General features: G+C 33.0%; 1 pseudogene; it reads right to left on the bottom strand.

Annotated features, from left to right (window-relative positions):
* The window catches only part of LOC139856145 (aspartic proteinase nepenthesin-1-like), a 55,838-nt pseudogene extending 38,578 nt beyond the window's left edge, over nucleotides 1-17,260 (bottom strand).
* Between the last annotated feature and the right edge of the window lie 1,118 nt (nucleotides 17,261-18,378).

Consider the following 18,378-nt stretch of genomic DNA (forward strand, 5'->3'; position numbering starts at 1 on the left):
CCAGCTAACTGATTAACATTTAATTTATCGCAATTTATATTATGGCAAATTACATTATCGCAATTTTATTTATCGTCATTTAATTTCTGTTGTTTACTTTTACGCACTTTAAATAACGGGACACGTATGCAAGGTTTCGACTTATCATATCGACCCATCTATATATATATTTCGGAACAACCGCAGACACTCTATATGCGAAGGTGGGAGTTGGCTATACAGGGTTGGAGTTGATTCCAAAATATATATATACTTTGAGTTGTGATCGACACCGAGACCGGTACACGGGTAACGATACGTATTAATTAAATCGAATATTATATATATTTAATTTATATATGAATATATCGGACTATTGGACTGCTAACTTTGGATAATTAAAAATGAATTAAAATGTTGATTATAACATATGAAACTAAACAATTCTTCAAGTTTGCCACTTGATTTTATTCTAAACCTCATTTGTACCTCGAAAATTACAATTCGCGTTCAAACCTATCATGATTCTTAAAAACACCTCGATCGAGAAGTTGAACTAGCCGCACCTCGTTTACGGAAGAAAGATCTATGCATACAGATATGCACCTGAAAAACTTTCGAAACCAAAGTTATAGTTAAAACGTATCCGCGTCAAATTCCTTATCATTTATTAGCAAAAACAACCTTACAATTCTTTTTTAAAGTAATCAATTTTGTTACAGCTCCACTTCGATTTCTCAGAAAGACTAGCCTTATTATCATTTCAATATATATATATACATCATCCTTTCGCTGTCGTTATCGGAGAATCTTTCATATTTCACGACATCATCAGCAAATGTATCAGCAGCTTGTCATCCCTTTGGCAGAATCAACAACCGGTATTTTGAAAATATCGCAGAACTTCTCCAGTTATACCTATAACGTTTATCCCTAAGAATTTCATATACCAAATGTGAAGTTTCTGAAAAACACCCTGAACTATGAAGTAGTTCTTGAAATGCTAATGAAGCAGCAACAACTGTAAACGAATTCAGCAGTCAAAAGTTGACGATAAAGTATAATGTGTTGGAAAAACCCAGAAAAAGAGAAGGGTTGAAACTGGGAAACGGATTGAGCAAAGTATGAAGGAGACCGTAGACAAATCGTGGAAAATTTAAACCCGACTTCAAATGATTTAGTGCCTGCTGAAACCGTTAGTAAGAACCCTATTCCTTATTCCAAACCTATCCAGATGATATTCTTCATCATCATCTTATCTTAAATAAGATATCTTCATATTTTCCGTTATACATATTCTCCATACTCCTGGAGATATTTTCACAACTACCCTTATCTGAAATCATTAATCTCTCCGTAATATCTGCGTTACAACATAAAAGAAACTGTGTTAGTTTCTAAGTTCTAAAACCTTCGAGTTTAAAATAAGAATGTTCTGAAGCAGTGTTGGGAATTGATGCATGAATTAGTATAATATAATGAAACTTGATCAACTTCATTATATTACAGTAATACATGATGAGTTTCTAATGGAATGTGATGATTCACAGTACCATCATCATGTGCCATGTTACACGACTCTTACATTATATTCAGTTTCTAGATGATTCGGTCTTTTCCAGGATACTCTGGTAATTTGACAAATCAAAATCGTGCCATTACCATTCTTTTCTAAGAGCATTAGCTATGTTCATTCCAAATTTCATACATACGAATTCCGGACCATTGCTCGCTTGACTCGAAGTCGGGAAGATAAAATGGAAGCATGAAGTTCCGAAAAATAATGAAGGATATAAAACCCAACAACCACCTAGAATTTACAAACTGTGTATATCGATGCAGATAGTAAAATAGAGACACGGGAGAACTAGAAACACTATAAACACAAGAGTATAGTAGAAGTAAATAGATTCTTCTGGTGGTAGATGAAAAAGAAAAATGACAGATGTGAAAATTTAGAGTATATCGAGAATCAGAATGGGATGGAACCTATTGACGAACGTTTAAAGTAAGAATTTAGGAGAAAAAGTAGAAGATGTGGGATATGGAAATAAGGAAACGAAGGGGGTAGATTTATAGTGAAATATCCGACAGAGAAATCGAAACAGATTGCCGCATTAAATCAAAGAAAATCCTGATCGCCGAAGAACCAAATCTTATTACATAAGATTTTCTTTAAATCCTATAAATTCCGGAAATCAATCCTAATCATGTCATCGGTTAAAACAATTCCATATTTACTCATTTCACTCTTTTGTGATAACTTCACTCGTACGCTTCACATGATCGAATCGTTTTATTTAATATCTTTCGATACGGATAAAACTTTATTATTATCTCATATTCGTCATGAAAACATTCCTATTGTTATTTATGACAACCTCTACCAAATTTCGGGGACGAAATTTCTTTAACGGGTGGGTACTGTAACGACCCGGAAATTTCCGACCAAATTTAAACCCAAATCTCTATACGTTTCCGACACGATAAGCAAAAACCCTAATGTTGAGTCTAGAAAGTCTAAAATCTATATTCGGATAATTAGTTACCAGATGATCATGCCTGACGATTCACGAACTAGTGTGTGTGTAATTAAATATGTAATATATATATATATATATATATATATATATATATATATATATATATATATATATATATATATATATATATATATATATATATATATATAAATGTATATGAATACGATTTCTATATAATGGTTATATGTATATTATTTATAAATATTAATTATTAAATGTATGTTATTATATGTTATATAACTAGCAAATATTACTTAATTAATAAATTAAAAATATTGTTATATCTAATTACAAGTTAAGATGAATGTTATATAAATACTATTATTATCTGTATTATAGATTTTATTATTTGTAAAAAAAAATGTAAATATAAAGTTTGATATATATATAACATGTTATATTCTAATTATAAATTTTAAAATTATCAGATGTTATTATTATCTTTTTCATTATGAAAAATAATTATTAACATTATTAAAAAAATATACAATTTAGTAATTGTATCATTAGGAATATTATTATTATCATTTTATTTTCAATTACTAATAAATTTATTAAGATCATTATTATTATGAAGATTATCATATTATTATTATAAATCCTATTATTATTTGTACTACTATAAAAATTAACAAAATTAATGATTTCTATTAATAAATTTATAATATTAATTAATATTACAAAGTTAATATAATAAATATATAAAATTCAGATTTTATATAAATATAAAAACAGATTTAAATAAATACAAGAATAAATATAGATATATATCGCGTATACTGTCTTTATCTTATATCTGTTTCATTTTATCTCCTTCTGTTATATACTGTGGTACTCGTGACCCTGTGTCTGAGTTGGGTGCAAGTCGACATTAGATAGCAAACAAACAGATCTTTTTCATCTGCTTATATATTCAATTTACATTAATATGGGATGTTATCTCTTTGCAACTGGAATCTTAAAAACAGAAACAAAAGTTTATATAGTTCGATACCTCTGTTCCTTATTCAATTCTTCAAAACAGCAAAATTGGTGTTTAATTTCAAAATCTGTTAATGCAATTTATATTCTAAATGCATCGTTTAAATTGTCTGTAAGTTTTTAAAACCTAAATCCTTGTATCAGATAAGAATTCGAGAGTCACAGTTTCGATAAAAAAAAAATAATTTATTTGTTCTTCGTAAAATTCGGACTTTTTGTTAGAATTCAAGTCTAATTAATGATTTCAAAAGTTTATAGAGATGATTTAGCAACTATTTCATGTTATAATTATAACCTAATTGTGTTCACATATTAAAATCGGATTTGGAGTTCATAATGTAATTTTACGGGGTTCAATATTTGATGTTTTTATTCGGTTAAATATTTAACTGATTAAAGAATCTGATATGGGTCGGTTTTATATCAATTGAAGTTCTTAAAACAGATTTAATGTTTGTATTGATTAGTGTCTGTCGAATTGGGGAAGAAGAAGAAATAAGGAACAGATAAAAATACGGTTTACATATATAAGAAACTAGATTAAAATAGATAAAAACATACGGAGCAATGGCTTGAGGGAGGTGTCGGGGAACGGAAGGTCACGGGTTCAAATCCCGTTACAAGCAAAAATTTTTGGAAAAACATACTAAAGGGTATAACTATTTTTCTTTATTTCTTTATTATTATTATTATTATTATTATTATTATTATTATTATTATTATTATTATTATTATGATCTTAGTTAACATTATTATTATTAATAATTATTATTTTCACAATTATATTATTATTATTATTATTATTATCATTATTACTATTAGTATTATCATATCATTATTAAGAAAATAAGTATTATTATTATCATTATCATTAATTAAAAATTAACATGATATCAAGATTAACATTATTAGTTAAATTATTATTTTTATCATTATTATCATAATTAGTATTATTACTACTCAATATTAGAATTAAGTATTATTATCAATATTATTGTACATTATAAAAATAAAATAAATTACTTATTATCATTAAAGATTATTATTATCATTTATTATTAGTATCATCATTATTAATAAAAATTAGTATTATTAATATTAGTAAATCTTTATTTCCAAAACTATCATTTTACCGAATAACTATATATAACATATAACTATTGATATAATATAAGCATACGTTTAAAATGAAATTTTGTATAAATTCTATATAATCACAAAAATATAATTAATATATATAAATAACTGAAATTATGTGATTTCCATTTTATGTTTTAATATATATATATATGAATAATATATAGGTTCGTGAATCCGAGGCCAACCTTATATTTGATCAATGATGTTATATGTATTTTTACTACAAAATACATTAGGTGAGTATATAGTCCCTTTTAAACTTTAAATATTTTTGGGCTGAGAATACATGCGCTATTTTTATAAATGATTTACGTTATGGACACAAGTGACTAAAATTACGTTCTACATGGGTTTGAATCAAAAATCCCCTAGCTTGGTAACTTTAACTATTGGTTTATGAACCGGTAGGCGCGAATCCTAAAGATAGATCTATCGGGTTTTACACCCCCACCCAGATGTTGTTCTAGTCACTACTAAACTAGAAGAACGGGTGTTTAGTACTTCGAGGTTAACGGAACGCACTTGATTCGGTGCACATATTATTATAACTCAGGGGTACACACTCTTGTTAAGGCTAGTTACCGGGTGCCCACTGCTTGGAATGCTTTTCATACACTTGCGAGTGTATTATATTTTTATATATGAAATCTTGTGGTCTATAGTTATAACGCTGCTAGCATCAAACCTATATATCTCACCAACTTTATGTTGACTTTTTAAAGCATATTATTCTCAGGTACAAATTAAGTCTTCCGCTGTGCATTTGCTCATGTTAAGGACATTACTTGGAGTCGATCATCGCAATGGGACCAACTGTTGAAGACTCCGTCTGGATGGATTAGTTCGTGTTTCTACACATTCGGAGTTTCAAAGGCGCTATCGTCATTAGGGTCATATGGTTCTTTGTCAACGTTTGCAGTTGGTGGTGGGTTGGAACCTCCTATCATCTTGTTCGAAAGAGCGATCAAAGGGTCCCATGGATGGCGCCAAATGATCAAGCCAAAATTAACTTGAGTGCAAAGTGGTATGAGATGGCTAAACTTTGAAAAGAGTTCCTCCGGTATGCGTGATGAATATGAAAGGTGTTGTGGTGGTTGACTTTTGCCGAGCCTCCAAGGTGAGCTATGAAGATTGATTATTGTGGTAAGTGTGTGATTAACCTTCAAATGATTGATTAAGGCCGGTATTTATAGGCATAAATAGACGGTTATTGAGGATAACCACCTTTAAGCCACTAATCTATGATCACCACCCTTGGAATCTTCTAATAATGCCCACTACCTACTCCATGTTCTCCTAAACTCTCAGACAAGCAAATTACTGAACAGACCAAGTCAACAACATTATAGCCGGTACGCTACGGGTGGCATAGCGTAGGATTAACTTGGTTTAGAGTTTCGTAAGGCTGACTCTCTCAGTAATGTTAGCCGAGCTAACAGCTAAAACAGCTAAGTGTTCAGCTAGAAGATACGTCATGCGCCGCACGTGACGGGCCTGACAGGACGTATGTCATTTGATCATATATCTAGGCATATATATGTATTTTTCAAGTGCAAAAGGCAACTTTAATGCAAGTACAAACAGAACCGCGGATACGATGAAGCATTTACGCCCTGCGCCTAAAATATTGCGGAATCCCACAGAAAGAAAGTGTGCGAAGATGTCCCGCACAAACATTGCGGATATGTCGGTGTTGCACGAACATTGATTCCGCGGATATCCGAAGCCTATAAATAGGGAGCTTGGCCTCTCATTTTAGGTTGTTGATTCTGTGCAATTGCCAAGGTTTTTATGGTTCGCTTGTGAATACGCCCAAGCCTTAATCATAATCAAGCCAAGGTAATGCAATCAAGACTGGGATGTGGTGATTGATCACTTGAACCTAAGTGAAAGACGATCATAAGGTCCCAAAAACATTATCCACACCACCATCCACCCCTCACTGCACTCAATTCCTAAATTAGATCTAAACATCTAATTTAGGATTGATCAATTGGTGCCATCCGTGGGACATGAATTAAAAATTGAATTCGATAGATCTATTAAGTATTATTGAATGATTTAATTGCGAATTCAATTGTAGTCATGTTCTTGTTTAATGATTTGTAGGATTGCACGTTTACAGTAACTGGTTATCTGATTTGAGAAGAAAATGAAAAAGTTAAATGACGATGCAGTTTCTTGGAAAACTACAAAGTTGTCAAAGATTCATTGTCAACGGAATCACAGATTTAAAAATGATTTGAAGGCTAGTAATCTTACAAAATCAAATTGAAAATGCTCAATGGAGCCAAATTCGTGCAAAAATGATTCAGCTTGTGTGAGCAGGCAACAAATGCACGAAGTAAGATAGTAGGTATGGTTTATAAGCGAAAGAAAGCTCACAAGAGAAAAGCTGTGGAAATGCTTGAAAAATGGCAATTCGCGCCAATAATGTTTCCGCGAACACAGATTTATGGCATGATTGATTCGCCAATAATTGTATCTTGCAAAATTACAAACACTGGAATCACAATTATGAAAGTACATGTGGACACAAGAACCAGTGTAGATATCATATATGAGCAATGCTTTCGCAGACTACCAAAAAGTATAAAAGCAGAGTTGATACCTACTGCAGTTTCACTATCAGGTTTCGCATAAGAATCCGCATGGCCGGTTGGATAATTATTGATCAAAATTGAGCTTGTTGATGAAGCAGATGCAAAATTAATGCGACAAGCATGTTTAGATCTGTATGTTATGCGCTCTGCTTCGCGCTATAATATGTTGCTAGGTCGCGCTGCATTATCGAAGCTGGGAATAATTCTCTCAACTATACACGGAATGATAAAATTTGCAACATGCAAAGGTGTTGCAACTATGAGCTCTGCAATGATACAACCAAATTGCTCAAATGTTAATATGGAAGGTGCAGTAAATGAAAATGCAAGCGCGGAAGATAGTTTGGTTGTCATAAACCGCGCTTATCCATAACATACAATCAAAATTGGCGATAATCTGGATGCGGATATCAAACGCCAGTTAGTACAATTGCTCATTGCAAATATGGATGTTTTTGCGTGCTGTGAGCAAGATATGACTGGTGTTCCACGAGAAATAGTGGAGCATAGACTTAATTCAAACCCTGCGCTAAAACCAATTGTTCAAGAGCACAGAGGTATGGCTCCAGATCGCATGAAGTGGTTATGCGAAGAAGTAAATTAATATGTTAATGCTGGGATTTTGCGTGAAGTTAAATATTAAACATGAGTTGCGAACCTCGTGCTTGTTAAAAAGCCCGATGGATTGTGGCGAATGTGCATTAATTTCAAGGATATCAATAAGGCATGTCCTAAGGATAATTATCCGCTGTCGGAAATTGATTGGAAAGTTGAATCGCTGAATGAGTATCCTTTTAAGTGCTTTCTTGATGCTTATAAAGGATACCACCAAATACCGATGGCAGAAGAGGATGAAGATAAAACTGCATTTCACACAGGTAAAGGTATATACTGCTATATCAAGATGCCATTTGGACTTAAGAATCCTGGCGCAACATATCAACGCTTGATAGATAGCGCATTTGAAAGTAAAATTGGGCCCAATCTTGAAGCATATGTAGATGATTTGGTCATAAAAAGTAAAATGCAAGATCAAATGCTGAAAGATATTGCGAAAACATTTCAAAATCTGCGCAGAATAAATATGAAGTTAAATCCGTCCAATTGTAGTTTTGGCGAAAAGGAGGGAAAATTTTTGGGATACTATGTTACTGAACAAGGCATTAAGGCTAATCCAAAAAATATAGCCGTAATTAAAAACATGACTGCGCCAAAAACAATAAAAGAAGTGCAAAGCTTTACAGGAAAATTGGCGACTTTGACCAGATTTTTGTCAAAGGCTGCGGAAAGGCAACTGCCATTCTTTAAAGCGCTTAAAGGATGTTTAAATCAGAAGAACTTTGTATGGACTGCAGAAGTGGATAGCACATTTCAGGAAATGAAACAATTGTTGGCAACATTACCTATGCTAACTGGGCCAATAAAGGGCAAAATTTTGTACTTATATGTTTCAATTGCGAATGAGGCTTTTGTCTCGGTGTTGGTTGTGGAACGTGATAAAACGCAAAAGCCAAATTATTTTGTAAGTAAGGAATTTACAGTAAGCGAGATCAATTATGCGCCAATGGAAAAGTTTGTCTATGCATTGTTGTTAACATCAAGAAGGTTGCGGAGATATTTTTAGGGGCATCCTATTCACGTATTAACTGATTTTCCTGTTAAACATGTTCTCAATAAGCCTGAAGTAGCTGGAAGGCTTGCTAAATGGGCAATTAAATTAGGATCTTATGAAATAACATATCTTCCACGAACTTCTGTGAAGGGAAAAGTTTTGGCGGATTATCTGGCAGAAATGATAGGCGAATTAGAGTTAATTCACGAACGAACAGAATTGAAGCTTGTTCAAGGTGAAATATGAGATTTGTTCACAGATGGCGCATCATGCGCAGAAGGTGCAGGTGCGGGGTTAATTCTGACAAGCCCAAACGGTGAATTTTGATGTTACGTTTCAATTTTGATGTTACAAATAATGAAGCTGAATATGAGGCGCTACTTACTGGATTAAACATTGTGCTCAAACTAAACATCACTAAGTTACGCGCATATGTTGATTCGCAGTTAGTCTCCAATCAGTTCAATGGATCCTTTGATGCGCATGAGCTTTCTATGCAGAAGTATTTAAAATTTCTAAAAGAAACTGCAGAGAAGTTTGAGCATTTTGAGCTCGTACAAATTTCAAGAAGCCAAAACAAAAAGGCAGACGCGTTAAGCAAACTTGCGGCCTTAAATTTTTCACATTTTCAAAAGCATGTCTGGGTAGAAGAGTTGCCCGGCAAAGCAATTGATGGCAGTTTAGTTGTTGCGGCAGTCGAGGAAGTACAACCAAATTGGATGAATCCAATCATTGAAAATCTGCGCAATAACATACTGTCAGAAGATAAAGATGAGGCAAGATTAGTGCGCATAAGGTCGCTTACGTATACCATTGAAAATGATACATTGTATCTCAAATCTTACAACGGGCGTGTCGGCCCCGCAGAGGTTGAGATGATTATTGGAGAAGTTCATAGTGGTTCTTGCGCGCTACATTCTGGATATAAAACTATTGCGTCTAAGATCATGTGGTTGGGCTACTTCTGGCCAACCCTATATCGCGATGAGGCAAAAATAGTGAAAAGATGCAAAAGTAATCAGAGGTACATGCCGCAGAACAGGAAATCAAGGCATGACATGATACTAGTGAACTCGCCTTGGCCATTCTATAAATAGGCGATCGATATTGTAGGACCATTTCCTGTAGGAGCAGGAAATGTGAAGTTCCTAATCATAGCAATCGATTATTTTACCAAATAGGAAGAGGCAAAAGCATTGCGCACAATTACAGGAGTATAAGGGCGAAATTTTGTTTGGGAGCACATTATTTACCGATTTGGGATTCCCCGCGGCATTGTAAGTGATAATGGGGTGCAGATAGCAAACGATCCCTTTAAAAGTTGGTGCGAGGAACTCAACATTGTGCAAAAATTGACTTCTGTGGCACATCCGCAAGCTAATGGGCTATGTGAAATTACTAACCGCGATATTGTTAACGGCATTAAAAAATGCTTAAATGAAAAGTGAACAGGATGGGTTGATGAGTTATCCAATGTGCTGCGGGTGCATCGCACAACATTTAAGAAAAGCACCGGCGAAACATCCTTTAGTTTAGTGTATGGCTCGGAGGCAATGATTCCTGCAGAAATTTTTGTGCCAACACATAGGGCTGCCAATTTTGATGAAACATCAAATAATGATGCTTTGTGCGAAAATTTGAATTTAGTGGAGGAACGCAGATTAATGGCTGCAATAAGAGAAGCGAATAATAAACAAAAAATTGCGAAATATTATAACAAAAAGGTGCGTGCTTTAGCCTTCGATGTTGGCGAGTAGGTTCTGCGTAATAATGAAGCAAGCCGCGCAGAAAATGTTGGTAATTTAGGACCTCATTGGGAAGGTCCCTACCAAATAATAGCAACCAATGCGGTTGGCTCTTACAAGCTTGCAGACATTGATGGAAGAATCATCCCTAATGCATGGCACGCTACGCTGTGAAAAAGATATTACGCATAAGTTGTTGGTCACAATGATTTAAGAGCAGTGAAATTCAGAAGTATTATTAAAATTCTGTAATAAGGAACTTGTATGCAATTATTTGCAGATTAAATAATCAATGTTTACTTTTTTCATGATAGATGATAATTTGTTTGCGGTTTAGTGTTATTTACAAAAATGGTTAAAGTCCATGTGAATACTTAAATGCGCAATATTTAAAATGGTGAAGGAAAAGCCCGCTATAATAGAACGTATTTTCAAATGTTAGCAAAATGATGGAACTTGTATATATTAAGTTAATATCCTAAGTTGTGAATTTTCCCAACTTAGATGTTTCGCTATAACACATTTGGCGTATTCTTAAATGCAATATTTTACCCAAGGATCGTTTCGGCGGACTTGGAAGATTCGTAAGGTATATTGATTATACAATTAAAAGATTGTTTCGCGTAAGTAAATATTTATTATGTACACAATAATGAATATTGAAATTGCAAAGGACAAGTCTAGCGATTACGAATCTAAATTGGAACAAAGCGCTATAAAAATAAACAATTACAATTGATTACGGTAAATGGAACTTTATTAATATTAATAAAATGCAGAGACAGCTGCACAGCTGCATTAAACTGTTACAAAATATAAAGCGCGTAAATCTACTGCGCTTGTTCGCTATCCTTTTTGCTGAGATCAAGCTTCATTATATCTTCAGCAGTTGCATCCCTGTTTTTGCTGATAGCAACAACCTTCGGGATGGGAATCTCAGCAATATCCACCTGGGCAAGTTAATATATTTCATCAGCCTCTTTGCTACTACAGAGCATATTTGCTATATCTTCAGGCAGTGGCTCTGGTAGCTCGCAAACTTCACCAAGGCGAGAATAAAATTTCACGCGTTCACGTTGCTGGAGTGCAGCAACGTAAACATCAAATCCCTCGAAAACAGGGTGAGAATCCATAACTTTTTGCACAAAAAGAGGCAAATGTTGGCGCAGTCTTGTAAACTCCAGTTGTGCAGCAACTTTGGAAAATTTTGCTTCATCGAGCTCTGAAGTGCGCTCTTTAATTACTTTTTTGGCATCTTCAAGCACCGCCTTTAGTTTATTTTCTTCAGTTGCCTTTTTAGACAACTGTTTTTTAAGATCCTCCACAGCCTCGTTTGCAAGCTTGAGGTCTGTAGTAAGGGTAGAGCATTGTTATTGAGCAAGGATGGTTTTCTTGCGTTCTTCTTCCAGTTTGAGCTTCTCGCTATTCAATAAGCTATAAAATTGCTCTTGACGAGAAATCATATCTGCGGCTGAATTAAAAGCCATATAAAAATTTTACATAAATGAATTGTGTGCATTAACAGAAGTAAGTTTTGCAAATTGTGTCAGGAATTGCAAGCTTCATCTTTTCATACTGCTCCTCTGCAGCAGAGGGAGAAGCGCAAAAGTAACCAGGCAGACCATCAATTCGTACTGAACTAATGGGGGTTGGAGGAGTGCGGAAAGCATCCTCATTGAGCAAGTGGGAGAAGACCAGATGCGGGCGGTGTACTGGATTGCTCAGCTGCAAAATAAAATGCATCTCAAAATTGAATACGGGAAATACATGCAAAAACAAATCGTGGAATTACTATGAGAATGAAAGAGACAAATAAGCTTACGAGTTATTGTCTCAGATGAGTAATTGGATACAATTGGAGTTTCAGTCAAACCTTTGGTGTTTGACCTAGTTTGCCTTGGCTCAGATGAGGATGGGGCAACGTATTTACGCTTCTTTCCTGCGTTGGCAGCAGAAGGCGTCTCCGCGATCTTTTTCGCAGAAGATGAGGGAGATTTAGCTTCAGGGCTTCTAAGCCTAGCAATGAAAGATTTTGGGTAATCCTTTTGGCTGAGCTCTTGAATCTTCATAATTAATAACTGAATAAGTTGTAAAGATTGATTAGGAAATTGGTGATTGAAGTGATGAGATTATGAGGATAAGCGAGTTGGCAATGTGAATTTTGCTAAATGAAGTTTAGTTGATATTTATAGGTGAAATTAAGTTGCAACGGTTCACTTTAACGGTTATAAAACGCACAAAATACTTCGGGAAGCTATATAGTCGTTGCTATGTTGAAGAGTTTAACAGTCACAAAACTATTGCGAAAAAACTCATCACGGCATAAAAGATTGCGGATCGTATGGGGAACACATTTTAAACTACATTTTTTAGAGTTTATTATGTTATATTTTCTGCGAAAATATAGCGCAATAAACCGGGGGGACTTGATCATATATATATAGGCATATATATGTATTTTTCAAGTGCAAAAGGCAACTTTAATGCAAGTACAAACAGAACCGTAGATATGAGTTAGCATTTACGCCCTGCACCTAAATCATTGAGGAAGCCCGTAGAAAGAAAGTGTGCGAAGATGTCCCGCACAAACATTGCGGATATGTCGGTGCTGCGCGAACATTGATTCCGCGGATATCCGAAGCCTATAAATAGGGAGTTTGGCCTCTCATTTTAGGTTGTTGATTCTGTGCAATTACTAAGGTTTTTATGGTTCGCTTGTGAATACGCCCAAGCCTTAATCATAATCAAGCCAAGGTAATGCAATCAAGACAGGGACGTTGTAGTGACCCGAACTTTTCCATGTTTATATATATTAATTGAGATTGATATTTACATGATTAAATGTTTCCAACATGTTAAGCAATCAAACTTGTTAAGACTTGATTAATTGAAATATGTTTCATATAGACAATTGACCACCCAAGTTGATCGATGATTCACGAACGTTAAAACTTGTAAAAACTATATGATGACATATATATGGTTATATATATAGTTAACATGATATTATGATAAGTAAACATATTATTAATTATATTAACAATGAACTACATATGTAAAAACAAGACTACTAACTTAATGATTTTGAAACGAGACATATATGTAACGTTTATCGTTGTAACGACATTTAATGTATATATATCATATTAAGAGATATTTGTACATCATAATATCATGATAATATAATAATTTAAAATCTCTTTTGTTATTATAAACATTGGGTTAACAACATTTAACAAGATCGTTAACCTAAAGGTTTCAAAACAACACTTACATGTAACGACTAACGATGACTTAACGACTCAGTTAAAATGTATATACATGTAGTGTTTTAATATGTATTTATACACTTTTGAAAGACTTCAATACACTTATCAAAATACTTCTACTTAACAAAAATGCTTACAATTACATCCTCGTTCAGTTTCATCAACAATTCTACTCGTATGCACCCGTATTCGTACTCGTACAATACACAGCTTTTAGATGTATGTACTATTGGTATATACACTCCAATGATCAGCTCTTAGCAGCCCATGTGAGTCACCTAACACATGTGGGAACCATCATTTGGCAACTAGCATGAAATATCTCATAAAATTACTAAAATATGAGTAATCATTCATGACTTATTTACATGAAAACAAAATTACATATCCTTTATATCTAATCCATACACCAACGACCAAAAACACCTACAAACACTTTCATTCTTCAATTTTCTTCATCTAATTGATCTCTCTCAAGTTCTATCTTCAAGTTCTAAGTGTTCTTCATAAATTCCAAAAGTTCTAGTTTCATAAAATCAAGAATACTTTCAAGTTTGCTAGCTCACTTCCAATCTTGTAAGGAGATCATCCAACCTCAAGAAATCTTTGTTTCTTACAGTAGGTTATCATTCTAATACAAGGTAATAATCATATTCAAACTTTGGTTCAATTTCTATAACTATAACAATCTTATTTCAAGTGATGATCTTACTTGAACTTGTTTTCGTGTCATGATTTTGCTTCAAGAACTTTGAGCCATCCAAGGATCCATTGAAGCTAGATCCATTTTTCTCTTTTCCAGTAGGTTCATCCAAGGAACTTAAGGTAGTAATGATGTTCATAACATCATTCGATTCATACATATAAAGCTATCTTATTCGAAGGTTTAAACTTGTAATCACTAGAACATAGTTTAGTTAATTCTAAACTTGTTCGCAAACAAAAGTTAATCCTTCTAACTTGACTTTTAAAATCAACTAAACACATGTTCTATATCTATATGATATGCTAACTTAATGATTTAAAACCTGGAAACACGAAAAACACCGTAAAACCGGATTTACGCCGTCGTAGTAACACCGCGGGCTGTTTTGGGTTAGTTAATTAAAAACTATGATAAACTTTGATTTAAAAGTTGTTATTCTGAGAAAATGATTTTTATTATGAACATGAAACTATATCCAAAAATTATGGTTAAACTCAAAGTGGAAGTATGTTTTCTAAAATGGTCATCTAGACGTCGTTCTTTCGACTGAAATGACTACCTTTACAAAAACGACTTGTAACTTATTTTTCCGACTAGAAACCTATACTTTTTTTGTTTAGATTCATAAAATAGAGTTCAATATGAAACCATAGCAATTTGATTCACTCAAAACGGATTTAAAATGAAGAAGTTATGGGTAAAACAAGATTGGATAATTTTTCTCATTTTAGCTACGTGAAAATTGGTAACAAATCTATTCCAACCATAACTTAATCAACTTGTATTATATATTATGTAATCTTGAGATACCATAGACACGTATACAATGTTTCGACCTATCATGTCGACACATCTATATATATTTCGGAACAACCATAGACACTCTATATGTGAATGTTGGAGTTAGCTATACAGGGTTGAGGTTGATTCCAAAATATATATAGTTTGAGTTGTGATCAATACTGAGATACGTATACACTGGGTCGTGGATTGATTCAAGATAATATTTATCAATTTATTTCTGTACATCTAACTGTGGACAACTAGTTGTAGGTTACTAACGAGGACAGCTGACTTAATAAACTTAAAACATCAAAATATATTAAAAGTGTTGTAAATATATTTTGAACATACTTTGATATATATGTATATATTGTTATAGGTTCGTGAATCAACCAGTGGCCAAGTCTTACTTCCCGACGAAGTAAAAATCTGTGAAAGTGAGTTATAGTCCCACTTTTAAAATCTAATATTTTTGGGATGAGAATACATGCAGGTATTATAAATGATTTACAAAATAGACACAAGTATGTGAAACTACATTCTATGGTTGAATTATCGAAATCGAATATACCCCTTTTTTATTAAGTCTGGTAATCTAAGAATTAGGGAACAGACACCCTAATTGACGCGAATCCTAAAGATAGATCTATTGGGCCTAACAAACCCCATCCAAAGTACCGGATGCTTTAGTACTTCGAAATTTATATCATATCCGAAGGGTGTCCCGGAATGATGGGGATATTCTTATATATGCATCTTGTTATTGTCGGTTACCAGGTGTTCACCATATGAATGATTTTTATCTCTATGTATGGGATGTGTATTGAAATATGAAATCTTGTGGTCTATTGTTACGATTTGATATATATAGGTTAAACCTATAACTCACCAACATTTTTGTTGACGTTTTAAGCATGTTTATTCTCAGGTGATTATTAAGAGCTTCCGCTGTCGCATACTTAAATAAGTACAAGATTTGGAGTCCATGCTTGTATGATATTGTGTAAAAACTGCATTCAAGAAACTTATTTTGTTGTAACATATTTGTATTGTAAACCATTATGTAATGGTCGTGTGTAAACAGGATATTTTAGATTATCATTATTTGATAATCTACGTAAAGCTTTTTAAACCTTTATTGATGAAATAAAGGTTATGGTTTGTTTAAAAATGAATGCAGTCTTTGAAAAACGTCTCATATAGAGGTCAAAACCTCGCAACGAAATCAATTAATATGGAACGTTTTTAATCAATAAGAACGGGACATTTCAGACGTGGTGATTGATCACTTGAACCTAAGTGAAAGACGATCATAAGGTCCCAAAAACATTATCAACACCACCATCCACCCCTCATTGCACTCAATTCCTAAATTAAATCTAAACATCTAATTTAGGAGATCATCATTAGTACACAAAACTTTCGTAAAAGTGGAAGACTTTTTAGGATCGAAAATAGGTGTTGGTGTATCAAAACATTTAGTGCACGGCTTACATTGTGTCCATATGAGGTCACTACCTGTATCCATAATAGCTGAATAAGTTTTTGGAGGTGTTCCAATGGGTAAATTCATTAAAAATCGCCTTGTCCAGCGTGAACCGGTGATACTATTTGAGAGTTCGAATGATCAGTTGAAGTAGCAGTCATCATCATGTTGTTTATGAGTCTTTGTAACCTTAAGTTTCCTCTCATGACACCACGTTGTAGACGCTCAATTTTTGTCAAGTTTTTGCCTGAATCAACATGCTTCAGGGCTACTCGAAAGCCCATATCATGATCGTTGAGGACATGGTTATTAATGAGTCGTCTTGATGTCGAAAAAATGGGAGAAATAAAGATGAATTGTAGTGAAAAAATGATCAATACAAAAGAAGAGAGTGAGAGTAGATAGGAAGCCATTAGAGGTTGATTATGGTATATACGGTAGTGTTTATGTTTATTTGTATAAATGAATGTATATGAGATTTATATATGATGTTGATTCAACAATTTTCCAAATAAATAGGGCGAGGGTGGGTTGCAAAACAATTGAATTGATGTGGTCAAATGAAGAAGATAATACAAATCGTTATCAATATATTCAAAATTTAAATAAAATACTCGTATTATCTATAGTTTTTAAAAACCTGATAGGATATTTTAACAACTTTTACGGATAAGCAGAGTAGCAAATATATATAGTCTAATAAACTTCTAAAATTATGACATTATCATTAAGCTAAATTACTTTTTACTTTTCATAATGATGATGTCATAATTATATATTAATTTAATTAAAAAATAATACAAATTTTTTTATAAAAGGAAATATTAATCTCTCCTAAATTGTAATTTTATTTTTCTAAAAAAATTTAAAAGGCATTTATTATTATTATTATTATTATTATTATTATTATTATTATTATTGTTATTATTAATTATTATTATTAAAAATATAAATATAAATATTCAACTTTGAGCGAACTTTATGTTTTTAAAATTAACGACAAGTTTCTTAGTTGGAATTTGTAGTTCCACGAGGCAATAAACTAAATGAATTTAACATTTACATTCACTTAATACCTAAAACATATCATTAAAATATTTTGTTTAAACAAACCCGTGTTTTCACGGGTCATTTCACTAGTTTAGATTAAAAACTTAGAGTTGTAATCCTTTGAATGCAACAATTTGCTTGGAATCCAACGGACCAATCAGAGCGCGACAATCACATGTGATTTAAAAAAAATCCAAAAAAATTATTTTTTTTTTGAAAAAAATATTAAAAAAATTTAGCATGTCAAAATTTATCACATGTGATTGTAAAAACTCAATCACATCGTGATTCTGCATATGAAATCCAATCACATGCGATTGAAAAAAATTATTTTTTTTTGCTCAATGACATGTGATTGGATTTGACTTGCAAAATAACATGTGTTTGAGTTTTACAATCACATGTGATTGGCATGCAGAATTACATGTGATTTAATGCACGTCAAATCCAATCACATGTGATTGGAAAAAAAATTTGAAAA

The sequence above is a fragment of the Rutidosis leptorrhynchoides genome, chromosome 6 (genome assembly GCF_046630445.1).
Source record: "Rutidosis leptorrhynchoides isolate AG116_Rl617_1_P2 chromosome 6, CSIRO_AGI_Rlap_v1, whole genome shotgun sequence".
Taxonomy (NCBI): Eukaryota; Viridiplantae; Streptophyta; class Magnoliopsida; order Asterales; family Asteraceae; genus Rutidosis; species Rutidosis leptorrhynchoides.